This window comes from Patella vulgata, chromosome 8, assembly GCF_932274485.2.
Source record: "Patella vulgata chromosome 8, xgPatVulg1.2, whole genome shotgun sequence".
In the NCBI taxonomy this organism is placed as follows: domain Eukaryota; kingdom Metazoa; phylum Mollusca; class Gastropoda; family Patellidae; genus Patella; species Patella vulgata.
The window spans coordinates 28,302,895-28,318,554 of NC_065886.2; the positions used below are offsets into that span (position 1 = coordinate 28,302,895).

The 15,660-nt window shown below is 33.4% G+C and overlaps 1 long non-coding RNA gene across 1 annotated transcript; it reads right to left on the bottom strand.

Moving 5' to 3' along the window:
- Nucleotides 1-1,292: 1,292 nt before the first annotated feature.
- LOC130013984 (uncharacterized) lies at nt 1,293-14,451 on the bottom strand. The gene is made up of 4 exons (XR_008788956.1): nt 14,273-14,451; nt 9,760-9,932; nt 5,905-5,966; nt 1,293-4,298 (listed from the first exon to the last, which is right to left on the bottom strand). It is a non-coding gene; the product is annotated as an uncharacterized LOC130013984 (long non-coding RNA).
- Nucleotides 14,452-15,660: the final 1,209 nt, after the last annotated feature.

The window sequence follows — 15,660 nt, forward strand, 5'->3', positions numbered from 1 at the left end:
ACATTTACAAAGGTACGGCTAAGAGGGCATATATATTGAAGGAAAGACATCGGGAAACTGATTACCGATATACCGATGTATGTTAAGTTTCATCTGAAGGGTCGACAAAGATATAGTCAAATTCGAACCAGTTTCATCTGGAGGGTCCACGGACAATTTTAACGGGAAATTACGGTCCGATTTCCACCAGAATCGAACCTAAACTCGATTGTTTTTAATACACATATATTTGAACGTTATATGGCACTAAACCAGGAACATAGAGTACCATATACCGGTGCCATAACGGTTATAACCAAACCTATCCGAGTGGGGGGGGGGGGTCTATAATATAGATAAAGAATTAAAAAAAAAAACATCTCTCGACCCTGCGTGTCTCGTTAAGCAAACAGTCAATGTTTTCTTCAAAACAACGATTCATTATTTTTATTTATTTAGTTCTGCTACACCCAATTACAAGCAAGCATATAATCATACCTGAGACGTGTATAAATCACCTCTTTTAAATCTTAGCGTTCAATGCGGACTTTGCCCGACATTTTAAAACGAAATAGGTTTGACGTCTTAGCGTCATAAAGGCAGGGCTAGACAATTTAAAATCGCTAGTAGAAGCCCTTTATGGGCGCGCATGACTAATGTACCGTTATTATGAATGACCGTTCCAATTTCGTTAAAAACACCGCATGATTAACTTTACTGACAATAATTGCAGATAAACGAAAGTCGTGTCACTACATTGCACCCGCGGACCAGTGAGCATTTCCCAAATCTCCAATGGGACTTCCAGATATTTTGACCCAGGGGAACCAGTGACCGGTAATTACCAAAATGAAAAAAATGTATCGAAAATGGAATCAGCTGCCTCCAAAACGTATAATATTTTGACATCAAATCTGGTCACTTTGTAAAATTCGAATTTTCCCGCCATCTGGAATTATTTCCCAATATTGACTCCGCGGTATAACTAATCACCAAAATGTGTATTGAAATGGATTCAGCTACCCCAAAAGGTTATATTTTGATACCAAACTCGTTCATATTATGGTAAGTGGATAAAAATTGGCATTTTTCCAGTTAAAACTGGCGGCCATTTTGGATTTAGCCATTGTGACTCATTTTGGCACAGATTTCGGACTGCATTGGCTCACTTTTTTTTAATTATTTGGATTCACATTTTAATGTGGGCGCATAAAAAGTAAATAGTGAGAAAATATCATTGGGCCGGAAAGCAATACACCAAACCAATCAATAAGAATATTATTTTCATAGGCATTCTCAGTAAAATTACAATCAATATTATAACGACTTTAATTCTTTTAACACAAAGACACAGTACAGAATGACAGTAATAAACTTTTTTCTTCAAACTAATTAAAACACAGATCATTTTTTATTTTATTTTTTGTAGTTCCAATTTTGTTTTGTCTTCAGATGAGTTTATAAATGAAATGGTTTGTTTAGTCAAGCAACATGCAAGCTGGCACACAATTATGTGGGTCAAATATTGAGAAATTGAGAAAAAATAGGTTGCCAGACAACAAAACATACGCCCACAACAGGTAAGTTGTCCATGCAGTCCACAAGGGCGTTGCATATTATTTCTTTTGTCAGTAATGAAAGCATTAACAAGATACTAACAAACGGTTTCCATTGAAGATCAGCTAAAAAAAACTATTTTCAGTCAAATTTTCACAAAATTCGAACTCGACCATAATTATGGTTTAACGGTGATATATATATATATATATATATATTGAACTATATATTTGAACAGGTTTTAAAAAAAGATAAAACCGTCACCTCAAAAGGGTCCATAAGCGAAAATGCCATTTTTTCGTGCAATCATGGGCCAGGGCCGTAGTTATCTGAAATCGCTGAAAATCAATAAGCTTCGTTGTCTCATCACCATAAACAATGTATATAAGTTTTAAGTCAATGGATATTAACTTTAGCCTGTACAGTGTCCACAATTGCTTGTGGACTCCAGACCGCCAGACGGGGTGGGGTGACAACAATTTACGACCATATTTCAATGTGAGAGACTTCCAATAAATAGAAACAGGTGACACAAACCAACAATAGTACAAAAAACTCCTTATAAAGATCACAAAAAGTTGAAAACAGCAGGAAGTATTTTGATTCATAGACTGAATTCAGTTTGGCCTAATTATTGAAATGAGGTAAATCCATAACTTTCCTTTAACATTTCATTTGATCATTCGTATACATGATGATTTAACTTAAGCTAACCTTTCATGTTATGTATCTAAGTTCATTCCTATGATGTCATAACTGACTTCCAGCCATTTTGTATTTCATTCTTCATCTCTGAAGAAGTTAGTATTTTCATGGCCTATTCTATTTATTATTGTATATCACATTTCAATGTGGGTGTACAAAAAGTTAAATATAATAGTCTTCCACATAAACGGGTCAGATCAATATGGAATGGAGGTCATCGAAAGTATAATGAAACGAAACAAAATTTAGATCTGTATTTTAATCAGATTATTTTTTCTTTAAAGAATTAGCAAATTCAGAAAAAAATTAAAGCAAAAAATATTTTTGGGGGTCGTAATGAGACATCACTAACAAGGTTTGGAAATTACTGATGTCATTTAAAGACAATCTTTTACAAATTTCACACAGAGATTCATAATAGCAAACCAAATATATACATTTCCCTTTCTTTAATAAGCGTTAGCAAATAAACATATTAGTTTTACAATTCCATAAACATCTCTTAAAATTCAAATAGCACTTTTGGTAAATTTAACAATAGAAATGTACTAGAAACTGAATCACAACTCTATTGATGTAAATTTAACTGGTCATTTCTATAAGTGTGTATATATAAGTAAAGATTTGTTGGTAACTAATATAAAACATTAAAACAGAAATATATATCTCTCGAAACTTATATCTTAATTCTAGGAATATCTTGCATCTACATATACATTAATATAATTTAATAAACTGAAACATACTATAGAAGATTATAAGGTCCTAATATCAACTAATATTATGCCACAGGGACCATTACTTTCTGTAATAGGACCGGCAAGTATATTGGAGTGCCCAACAACAGCACAAACAGTCCTCTCTACCTAATGCTAATCTTTGTTTTAAATTCCAATATATAGATTGTGGTTTATAAATTTCTCATTGGTAGATAATCAACCAAAATGAGAACTGCTCATTCAGCTTATAGGCCAATATATAACAGTTAACAAAGTAAATTATAATAAAAAAAATAAGAAAAGTACTAATTTTTTTAAATGGAGTAATATTAGATACATAAATATGAAGATTGTTCATGAAAAGTCTCAATAGGCAACATCAAAACATTGGTTCATCTTTTTGTAATATATAGTTCAATTAAACTGCTTCAACAGCATTTATCAGTAATAATTTAATTAGCTTGTAGATGCCTTACTTTATATTTTTTAAAATACATTCTGATTTCCATGAACATCGACTCCATTTTATTAAGAATACATCCACCAATAGATATCTAGCTAAAAGATACATCAGAATATTCACATTCCTAATAAAAATTGATTAGTTGATGCTATTTTTTAACAACAATCAACAAACAAATAATTCATCTGAAAGTACACACACAACAATTCAAATGCTGATAATGTATTTAAGTACAATGTACATGTATTTTTATTCAATGATGAACAAATTATTTATATTGAAAGCAATATCATGTTTTATAACTGATGGACATGTTGAGGTACATTTTTGACATTTTGATATTCATTGCAAAGGTTGATCATTGCTGGCAGTAAAGAAAAGTTAATTCTAAAGTATTAGAAAATACATTCAACTGACAATAATAGAGATTTCACTGGTATTCCAGACACATCAAATCCAATTCAATTCATTCCCGACTCTTTCTACTGTCAGTAATTGAGTAATTTAGTATAGTCTCCATACATTAATAGCCAATACAAGAAATTAATGTTAAAAACAGGAGACAGGCAAGCTCAAAAATAATTGCACATCAAAGATTTTAAATAATCTCAATATCGTTTTCTGTTACAGTAAACCAAATTATAATCAAGAGTATCATTGAAAGGTCACAAGAAATTTGTCAAAATTCAGATAAATCATTGGTGAAGAGATCAGTTGTATAATGTTTACCATAGTTTAGTTGTTGGTCCACCAGGTGGATTCAATACACGTGAAGATGTTCTTACATCTTGAGCTTTACCACTTGTAGACTGCATTACACCAGGTCCATCACCTGCTGATGGCAGAGGTTGGTAGTTATCCACAGGTTTAGGTTTCTACAACATAAAAATATCTAATTTAGCTAAAGTACTTTGATTCAACCCAAAAATTGCTAAAATAGGGATGATTTATGGCAGGGATGCCGTTTAAAATTTTGGCTTGTTGGACATTTTTAGTTGGGGTTAATAGAGACAGAAAATAAGTCACCAGAAGTCATTGTCAGTTTCAGGCAACAGGTTAAATAAGTTTCTATTTCATTTCATAATATTTTTCATGTTATGTAGCATATCTCGTCTTGAATAATATTTATGAGTAATATAAAAAAACGATAGGTTGCCAGGCAACGAAACATACGCCAACAGCAGCTAAAATCTGATTAACAACTCATTAAGTAGTTATCAGAAAATCATTAGAATTTGTTTGGCACATGCTAACGTTTAGTATTAAAATATCATGGATTTAGCTATTCAAGTTATCAAAAATCACTGAAAATCAATATACTTGTTCGTCTCAAGACCTTAAACTCTGTGTGTCAATCTAAAGTCAATTGAAACAATTATATATAGGCATGAACACGGTGTATAAATTTAAAATATATCAGATGATACTATGGTCTCTAAAGCATCCACAAGATTTTCAAAGTGATCAAGGGCCATAACCAAGCCTGGGAAATAAGGCACCTGTCACAGACATTGTCAGGCACAGATTCAGGTTTTGTCTGATGCCTGTTATTTTGTCCGGCACTGATTTGTCTTTTTCATTAATACCTTTCCGGCACTAAGTTGAAAATGTCAGGTACTATTTCATTAGTGCCTGACATTTTGTCAGGTACATCTAAAACCGGTATTTCCAGGTCTGGCCATAACTCTGGCAGTAAATTAAATATCGGACATCTGCGAAAATCAATAGGCTTCTTTGTCTCATGACCTTAAACACTGTGTATAAATTTAAAGTAGATCATATATTAACTTTAGCCTCAAGAGGGTCCACAAGATTTTTCAAAGTGATCATGGGCCATAACTCTGGCAGTCATTATTAGAAATTGTTGAAACTCAATAGGATTCTTCATCTGATGACCTTAAACACTGTGTATATATTTAAAGTCAATCGGATATTAACTTTAGCCTCTAGAGAGTCAACAAATTTTTGATCAAGGGCCATAACTCTGGCAGTAATTATCGGAAATTGGTGAAAATCAATAGGTTTCTTCATCTCATGACCTTAAGCACTGTGTATAAATTTAAAGTGAATCAGATATTAACCTTAGCCTCGAGTACGTCCACAAGATTTTTCAAAGAGATCAAGGGACATAACTCTGGTAGCATCAATGAAACATGTTTTTATTGAAATATCTGTATATCTAGACACATGCAATATAAAAGATACCCCTTCTAAAACAAGCATGACACATGTAAAATGATTATTATGTAAATTAAATATCACTGATATCAAAGACTGCAGTCTCAATTGCACATGCAAGGGTAAAGTCATGGGTATTTCATGTAATGTCTGATTACCTCATTTTAGCCCTGAACACTTTCAATCTTAACTGTCTACCTATGGGTGTGAATCTGGTAAAATAGAGCAACATAGCCAATCTGAAGGAGTTTGTATATTTTCTGGAAACAAATATTTCTAATGGTGGTCGTGATAAATACTTACAGGTGGTGGTGCAGAACATGCTGTCTTTTCATATGCTTCTCCAGTTATAGGGTTATAAAAACCTACCAAATAAATATCAAACATTATGATCAGGGAAATAACAGTATCATTTGTAATAATTAGTAATTATTGACCATACTGATAAAATTGGGCAAGTTTATTTTTATTTTAAATAAATAGATTACAATGATAAAAATTGTTGTTTTTAAAAAATTGTTCATTCAGTTTTTCAATGATGGAAACAAAAGATGGGTTGCCAGACAACAAAACATACGCCCAAAGCAGCCAAGTCTAAGCAGTCCATAAGGGTTGTCGCATATTTTATCTACAAAATAAAGCAAGGGCCTTGACTCTATAAGTAATTAATTTACAAATATTCTTGAAATTTGAATGGCTTTTTTGATTTAAACAATGCATGTAACTTTCATACAGATCGGATGCTAAATTTTGGCGTTAGAGCATTCACACGGGTCAACAATGTGAAACAAGGACAATAACTCTAGAAATAATCAACAAAAATTGCTGAAATTCAACAGGCTTCTTTGTTTCACTAATCTAAATAATGCATATAAATTTCACAAACGATCCGATAATAAATTTTCAAAAGAAATTATGGACAGAGGTGACGGCAATATACAACCACATTTCCATGTGGGCGTATAAAAACAGATTATAAGGTCTCAAAGAATAAGGGGGGTTGGATGGCTGAATGGTTAGCGTGCGCGCGCTGTATCATAAAGTCTGTCATTGAGTCAATTGGCGTGGTTTCGAATCCCCGGTTGTACGTGGCAAGGAGTAGGGTCGCCTGTCCAACCTCGTGGGTTTTCTCCGGGTCCTCCGGTTTCCTCCCACTGCTAAAGACCCCTACGCGCAAGCGAATTATGTAAATAAAATTAAACCATATGTTAGTCCCGAAATGACCTAGTTTGTGTCCAGTGGTCGTTAAACCCCATTTCTCTGAATTTTTGGACCAATTAAAGAAGCCCAGAAAATTTGAAAAAAAAAAAAATCTTAATATTTCTGACGTTTGGACTAATTCCAACAATGTGATTCTGTGTCAGTTTTTACATCCAAAGTGAAAACATGGTTATTTAGATACTATCATTACCACTCCAAAGTGAGAACATTTTCTAGCGCCTAGTGCATTCCCTTGTGGATTGAATACTTGAGCGATACAAATATTATTATTATTAATTCCAAAGAGATGGGACAGACTACCAAATGACAGACAGGAACAACGACAATATTCATTTACATCAGTATGTGATTGTATTTTAAAAAGATTTGTAAATTGTGTAAAATAAAAAAGGTTTTCAACAAAAACATGCAATTAATATAAAAGACAAAAAAACAATTTACAAATAAAAAATTAATAGAAAAAAAAAGACAAAATATTGTGTATACATGTAATTAGATTAGGTGATACATAGCTCTACTGCTAGGTGAATAACTTAAACTATACTAATTTTGCCTTTTAAAGAGTTCTAATGTCTACAGGTGAACAGAAATAAATAATTCATGCTTATATAATTTTTCTTTTCAAAATTGGGATTCAGATTTATTTAAAGAGATTAGCATTGTGAATGGTCTATATCTTCACACATTAACCATCTGGCAAAATTTTCAAGAGAGAGCCCTGGCACGGAACATTTTATTTGGTCGGATCAGTACAACTAGATCCCTTTCCTTGCCAAGTCCTGCATCCCTGACAAGGGGAACAAGCATTAATTGCACCAAGATCTTTTGATCCTTAACATATGTTTCATACGAATCGGATGAAAAATTGTTGTCTCTGGCAGATCTGCAAACTTTGTACATATTTCACATTTTACGTAAAAGGCAGGGGGCATAAATCCAGAACATAAGATCTTATGCAAAATTGAACTCATGCATGATCTTTTGATCCTTAACATGTTAAGTTTCACATGAATGGTTTAGTCGTTCGGATGGGATGGAAATGAAGGTCCCGTGTACACAATGGCATGTATGTAAAAGAACTCTTGACAGTTGGAATTTATTAGCCCAGTAGGAGCAGAACAGTAGGACGCTAAACCCTATTTCATTTCCGATACGTGCCAAGATCTGTTATCTTTGGGATATATTTCTTAAGTTTCATCAAAATCAGATAAAAATTGTGACCTCTAGAGGGTCCGCAAGCTAAAAAATTAATTTCTAGCACAATTGGGGGCAATAATCCATGAAGTTAAGGTCTTATCAAACCCATCCGAGATATTTGGGACATAAACATATATTTTAAGTTTCACCAAAGTCGGATACAAATTTTGAAGTGTAGAGGGGCACAACAAATGGCAGTGTCATATGTCCACATTAAAATGTGGGCGTATAAATATAACAGAAAAGATTACTCCATGAAAAGTGATCTAAAAGTTTTGATCTTCAATGGGGTCCTTTACTTATGATCAAATGAACAATCCCTGCAAATTTGAAAACATGAGTCATTGAATGACCAACAACATCAAGGAGACATACAGTCAAGAGGGGAAGATTTCTAACAATCTTTTAAGTTTTTAAACAGCATCTTTTCTTTACAACTACTGTAGACATTTAACGAATAATTTTTTTAAAAGAAGTAAAAAAACCCACAGAAATAAAACGGAAGCACATATATCAATCGTATAAATAAAAGCTAGCATGATACTGATAAAAAAGATAGAGGGGAATAAGAAAATTAGTCTGAGGAAGGAAGGAAGAAAATGGGAATAGAAATTTATATTTGGTGAAGTGTACTTTTCTTACCAACTAATGTTGACTCAAGTTGTAGAGTTTTAAAATTTTGTGTCCTGCCACATTTGTATAAAATATAAATGTAAACATTCACAATGAAAATTCATTATCAAATACTAAACTAATCTGGAATTAATTAAATGAATTGAACTAGTTTAATTATGTTCGAAAGAACATAATATACCTCTACGAAGTCTATTCACTTGTTGTTCGCGAACCAGTACAGTGTCAATAATATCTAATACTTGAATATTATCTGATGTTTCTGTTTAATGACATAATGAAAAAAAAAAAGAATTTAAAAACAGTCCATGGCCACGGGTGTATAGTTTTGTTTTGTTCATGTACCCTAGTAGAAACGTACATTTGTAATCCAATTCTAATCAGAGTTACGGGTGTTCATTTGTCTAGAAGATTTAAATTAAGTAAAAAAAAAAACTGAAAACAATAAACACTTCATTATTGGAGACGGAACATCTTCTACTCGTAACTGGGGAAAGGTCTTTTCTATTAAAAATTTAAAAATAGTGAAGATACAAAAACAGCTTTGCATAGATCACAAATAGCCATTAATAAATAGTACTACGTAATTAAAAGTCATACTTGTCAAATCTATTGAATGTCACAAAGGATAACTTCCTTTTTAAATTTTAATATTGCATGGTTATTAATACCTTTCACTTTCAGTCAAAAATTTTAGTTTTCCTAAAAAGAAATGTCAAACTTTCATTTTAAATAATTTAAATACTTCAAAAGAATAATCTTATAAAACTCAAAGGTTAATAAAGATCTTGTAAAATCCTAATCGAGTGCTTAAGTGAAATACTTGCAATAAATTAATGTGTACAGTTAGATAACCAATTATTTTTATTCATAAATATTCTGCTTTAAGTTCCATTGTTTAATTAATGTATAACATGTTGTGTTTTTAATTATGCGTAGTGAGCGTAAATTGTGGAAACATACCCTGAGTTTTTTGCTTTGCTGAGGGTGTGTTATCTTCACCAAATATATTACTATGGGTATTGTTAGGAGGAGTACGGGTTACTACTTTATCTACATTTACACATTCAACAGCATCACCAAAAATTCTATTTTTAGAATCAGAACCTCTGGTTTGAGGAAGAATTTTCTCAACATGATCACTTTCGCCGAATAACTTCTTGCTTTGCCCATGGGTTGGTTGTTGGGAAACATGTGCTCTCTGTGATTGACGCTTTGGTGGTGGGTCAGCTTCTCCTCCAAAAATATTACTTGCACCCCCTCCTGGAGGTCTCAACACTCTAAAAAAACAAAAACATTCCTTTACATCTCAAAGACTTGATGTGTCATGATTTAGTGCTATAGGAATCTCTGCAACCAACAACATTATGAAATTTTAATCTCTACTAATACTATTAGTAACAGGAATATCAGTTCAAAAATGATTCAATTCCGTTCAGTAATTACAAAGTTATGATAAATTGAAATTTCATCGATCTATGCAGCTAGCTAATATTGATAGTGCAATCTGATGGCCCTACATATGTAATTTGAATCCAATTGAATCCATGGCGGGAGATTATCTAGCATTGGTATTTTAATTTCTTAATCAACATGTTAAATAATCAATCTGAGTACATATTTAGTGTGGATTAATAAGCCGAGAGAAATTGATATTTTACAAAATTGCAAATGACGTTTTGAGCCTTTAAAGGATTTACAAGTTGTTTTATCAAATTTCTTGAATGGTAGTGTAGGATTTTGATTGCTATTGTTAACTATTACTTAGGGATGTTTTGATCAACTTTCAAGTTTGAATCCCTTGGTTGGTAATCTGAAAAAAAAAACCAACTCTAATTTGCAAATTAATTTTTATGCTAGCCTTGGCCCTTGAAACAGATTTGTGCCTCACAGCTGTCAAAGAAAGACGGGAATGACACTTGGTTTTTTTTTTTCAATTCCAAATTGGATTAATCATTATTTACTAAATGAATAGGTACATGTAAGTCTAGATGGACCACCCTATCTGATTGTCCATAATCATACTTTGTACAAGGATAAAATGGAATGTAAGTGTTACAAAAGTGAAAGAAATGGGGTTTAACTCCACTCGACACAAACTAGGTCATTTCGGGACTAACATATGGTTTAATTTTATTTCAATAATTCGCTTGCGCCTAGGGTTCTTTAGCAGTGGGAGGAAATCGGAGGACCCGGAGAAAACCCATGAGGTTGGACAGGCGACCCTACTCCTTGCCACGTACAACCGGGGATTTGCAACCACGCCAGTTGACTCAATGACAGGCCTTATGATACAGCACGCACATGCTAACCATTCGGCCATCCCACGTGACAAATGAGAGAGAGAGAGAGAGATTGGGTTTAACTTCCACTGGACACAAACTAGGCGTTGGGGTCTTTAGCAGTGGGGGGAAACCGGAGGACCGGGAGAAAACCAACGAGGTTGGACAGGCGACCCTACTCCTTGTCGCATGCAACCAGGAAATCGAAACCACGCCAGTTGACTCAATGACAAGACTTTATGATACATACTAACCATTCAGCCAGCCATCTCCCCCCCCCCCCGTTAAGTGTTACATAGAATCACCTTGGCCTAGCCTAATTTAATAAATTTCTAACTGATACTTTTATTTAGTAGATCTAATCGGTTCATCGATTTAGTTTACCCAAAACAACTTTAATTACCCATTACAACATATTTGTAGGGTCTTTCTTTCTTTTTATATGTATGGATGATTAATATTCCTTAAACTTTACTCTTTTTTTAAAAAAATAATTCTGAAACAAAAAAAGAAAATATATGGAAGATAAAAAGCAAGGTTAGGCCTAGAGCCTATAAAGTTTTTATATTAATCATGCAAGAGGTAAATCTGTCTATTGCAGATCTTTCTTTAGGCATTAAATGTTACATAAACTATTAATTAGACATATTATTTATTAACATGAAAAGACCATAATCAACTCTCAGTGCCATCTTATGTGTCAAATTTTCATTGGATTTGAATCTGATCTGCTGTTCAATGTCTGTTGATGATTAAATGCAAAAATGGATAATCAAAACTGTGTTAATTATCGTGACAGTGGTAACAATGACATTCTCAAGGCTACAGAGATTTTAAAATAAGGTTTTCCACTTACATCATCTAGTTTTTAACTATTACATAGTGAGAAGTTGAGAACTGCGAGCTATTTATCTAATCTTCCATAATGTATCGTTAAATAAACTTTAAAGTTTTAAGGACATTACAAACTACTAGTTATGATATTATAATTAATCGTAACAACACAAATTGTGATAGAGTTATCATTCTTGTTTCCTTTATTTTATTGCTAATTTATAATTTTATGACTATGTAATTTAACAGGGATAAAACTCTCTTCAGTTTGAGCAAAGAAATATGTCCTTAGTGATGTTATCAGACAATTAAGTTTTTAGAAGGCTCAAATTAGACATACCAATCACATGATTTCATTGCTTAAAGCGAATTTTCTTTTTGTCTTCTAGATTGATTTCTGAACACTTCAGTGGAACTCGAAATAAAAAATTGTATGCCTAGCATCAGTCTGACTGACTGGATTTAAATAAGATGATTTGTGCCTGTATCAAGTAGGATTTATATGCTTACTATCTGTTTCAGGTGACACTCAATTGCTTCAACTTCTAATTAAAAGTTAATTCCTTTGCTTTCTACCACTTGGGAACTAATTTCAGATCAAGCTATATAGCCTTTCTGGGCTTCTCCCTTGAAAAATCGTGGTTTGTTTACATCGCGTCACTGAAGATCAGCCATGTTTGACCTAATTATCTGGAAATGGCGAACTGCCTAAGATGACCAGGGGTGTAGTTTTGACTTTGAGTCATTTTGGCATACTTGCATGTTTAGTTGTTTCAGCCCAGTAGAATGTACCTTATTAAAGCCCTATTTAAGAGAGATAATATAAGTTTGCCTTCAGACCACAGATATTTCTCCAAATGACAGTCTGTCTGTACATACATGTAGATATCTACAAAGTTTAACCTACTAGTGATATTGTACTGATGGAAATTTGGAAGGAGGTTAGAGGATATACATGTACCCCTAAAATAATCAGAAATCGTCTATAATATGTAATAGTCATGATTGTTTGCATAGTTATTCCTCTGCTCAAAATTCCTAAAAATCATCAAACCAAAAACTGACAAGGAATCGAAATTCAAAAACTTGTGCAAAATTAACCATGCAGAAGTATAGCGAGTGGTTAAATTTACACACACAAATTTGCTTTATGTGAGCAATAGGCTGGATACCAATTTCCCTTTATTTAAATACTTTTATTGCTATTTAAAGTTTTTGCAAATGACAAAACCAGAACTGCAAATTCAACTTGATTAAAAATTTGAACCAAATATCGAAAATGTATATGTTCTTTAAAAATTTTGGGGGGGTAGAATAAACTGCCCGAAATCTGGAGCCCCTCTGCTTTGTGCATTGTTTTTGGGCATTGGTCATTATTTGTTACATCAATTACATCCCATGACAGTGCACTTTGAGGCGAGGAATCATAATGTGAATTGTTTCGGAAACTTTATTTCTGCACGCTCTCCCCAAAGTCTGGAATTCAAGCAAGCACGGAGCGGGATTTCGATTGGAAAGTCACACCACAGTGGGCAGTGGGGGGCATACAGAACTTTTTTCAAGCATTTCACTTCCCCCCACAACCCCTGAAACACAAGCTGGTCAGGCTTGTATGTCCAATGAATACAAATTATGAATATGTATGATTTAATAAACAGTGAGAAATATTAAAATACGGGTATCCAAAAAAGCGCCACAGAAATTGATGTTTTTAGAAAGTTGACCCGTACAATTTACAAGAGAATATTTTATCGAACTTCTAGGCATTAAGGCTTGATGATGAAAAAATTCCAGGTATGTCACTAAGTTAAATTAAATATTAAGAAATGGCAAGCAATCTTCTAGTCGGGGTGTCACCTTGAACCTGGACATGTAGTGTTACTTGGGTGTGGCTTAAATTATGTAATAAAATCACAATAATCAATCGTTGTTTTAAAGAAGATGTTTGCATTTCTATTTTAGCGGCGAGCCAAGTGCCCGGAATAGGTTAACTATTGGTATTAAATCTCACCTGGAGACATGCACGGTCGGGAGTTGACGTATGTAAATCTAACTCTAACAAACATACATAATGATACAGGCCGCAGCTACAATTTCTGCAGTTATCCGGGATTAATTTTACAGGAGTGAAGTGACTTGTAGTTGTTATCGGTATATTTTACGGCAATGACAACGATGTGTTGTTAAATATGTTTGTTTGCTAAATAACTTAACAATACAATTTACAAATTTCAAAATTTCTTCAGATGAGAAATGTTAAATTATTAATTATTACAATCTAACAATCTGTGGTTTTTGGTTTTTTTTTTTAAATCCTTCTTAACACTTAGAGGAGAGAAGTCTAAACAGTCCGCCTACACTTGACCTGGACAGCGATTTTTCGAGCACCTGCATTTTTCAAACGTCAATCCCTGACTGGCCTGAGTCTAATCTATCTCAAAATAAAAACATGGCAGCCACGCAAGTCGATATTTTTTACTAATTTTCCTACTCTTTCGACAAACCTTGATGTGGGTTTCTGTTCATCTCCTAAACCTTGATTAATTCCAGTCGACGTCATGCTATATCAGCGATTTATATGGCTAATATTGGTTGATATTTTTGCAGTCTACTTCGCCTAAAACAGATTTCTTCGCCTCACCCTGCCTTCGTTCGAATTTTACGCACACTAATAATGACGTCATACTTCCGGTACATCTTCATTTGAAACCCCTCGTTTTTTTTTAGTTTAACTTTCACCATTGAAGTCATTCCCCATACAAGCCTCGATATCCAACATTGTGAGAATACACTAAATTGTGGCTGTGGGCCTATGGGACAACAACAAGACAACACAAAAAGAGTAGCAGTTATTAAAGTGGATATCAAATTAATAAGGTTACAATTTATTTTTAGGATGAAATTGTTTTGAAACCAAATGTTTTGCATTTTATACTTGCACCTTTTTTACTTGGCAGGAAACAAAATGACCGTATGTTTGTCTCTAATGAGAGAAGTATTAGTATGTGCGTTAAACTTCTTTAATAACAAACAGATGCTCGATATGTTGTAGTATTTGATTAGTATTGGGTGCTATTGAGTAAAAAAATCGCCCTGTCCGATTAAGCAATCTGTTTCACAGAGGTTATGGAAAAGTCTGTAGAAGATGGCTGGCCTTAATGTCACGTGCATAGGTCCACGTGTGACGTCACATACGACGCGATAGCGTGTGCAGTGTTTACTTCGTGTACTGTTATGTACCCATTTACACTAAACAGGAAATATTTTTTATCCAGACATACTTGCATCACATTCATATTTTTTCTTAATAATATTAAGAGCTAACTCGACCCGATATTCACTGCTGACCAGTTTGGTTTAAAAGTGTTCGTAAATATGACTTGGTATTTCCGATTGAAAATATAAACCCGAGTAACCTCCCCTGCCTTGTTCTGTTTAGGTCCACAGTTTTTTTGCAAATGGATCGAGTTTGTCCCTCGGTACAAAAAGGCATATTCTTTCTTCACATTGGCGTGGCTTCTGATAATAGATAAGGTCCACTTCGAACTAGTTTTAGAAAAATGGTACACTTTTTTTCGAGGTCCAGGCCCATAGGTTATCCCGAAATATAAAAAGGGGACTGCTCTTTCATTATTAACGTTTGCATGGCTTCTGTCCTCGTGATACTGATAGTAGTGATAGTAAGAATTATAAGATCCACTTTGACTTCGAATTAGGCCTAGTTTTAGAAAAAAAAGAAGCAGATTTTCTTATTTTTATATAAAGAATCATGACCTAATACTAATATAACACGGTAAATATATAACACACAGAATATAAAATAAATTATTGAAGTTGAAGAACAGTTTAATGTTCCGACGTAATAATTTGTTTAAATGAAATGACAATAGTT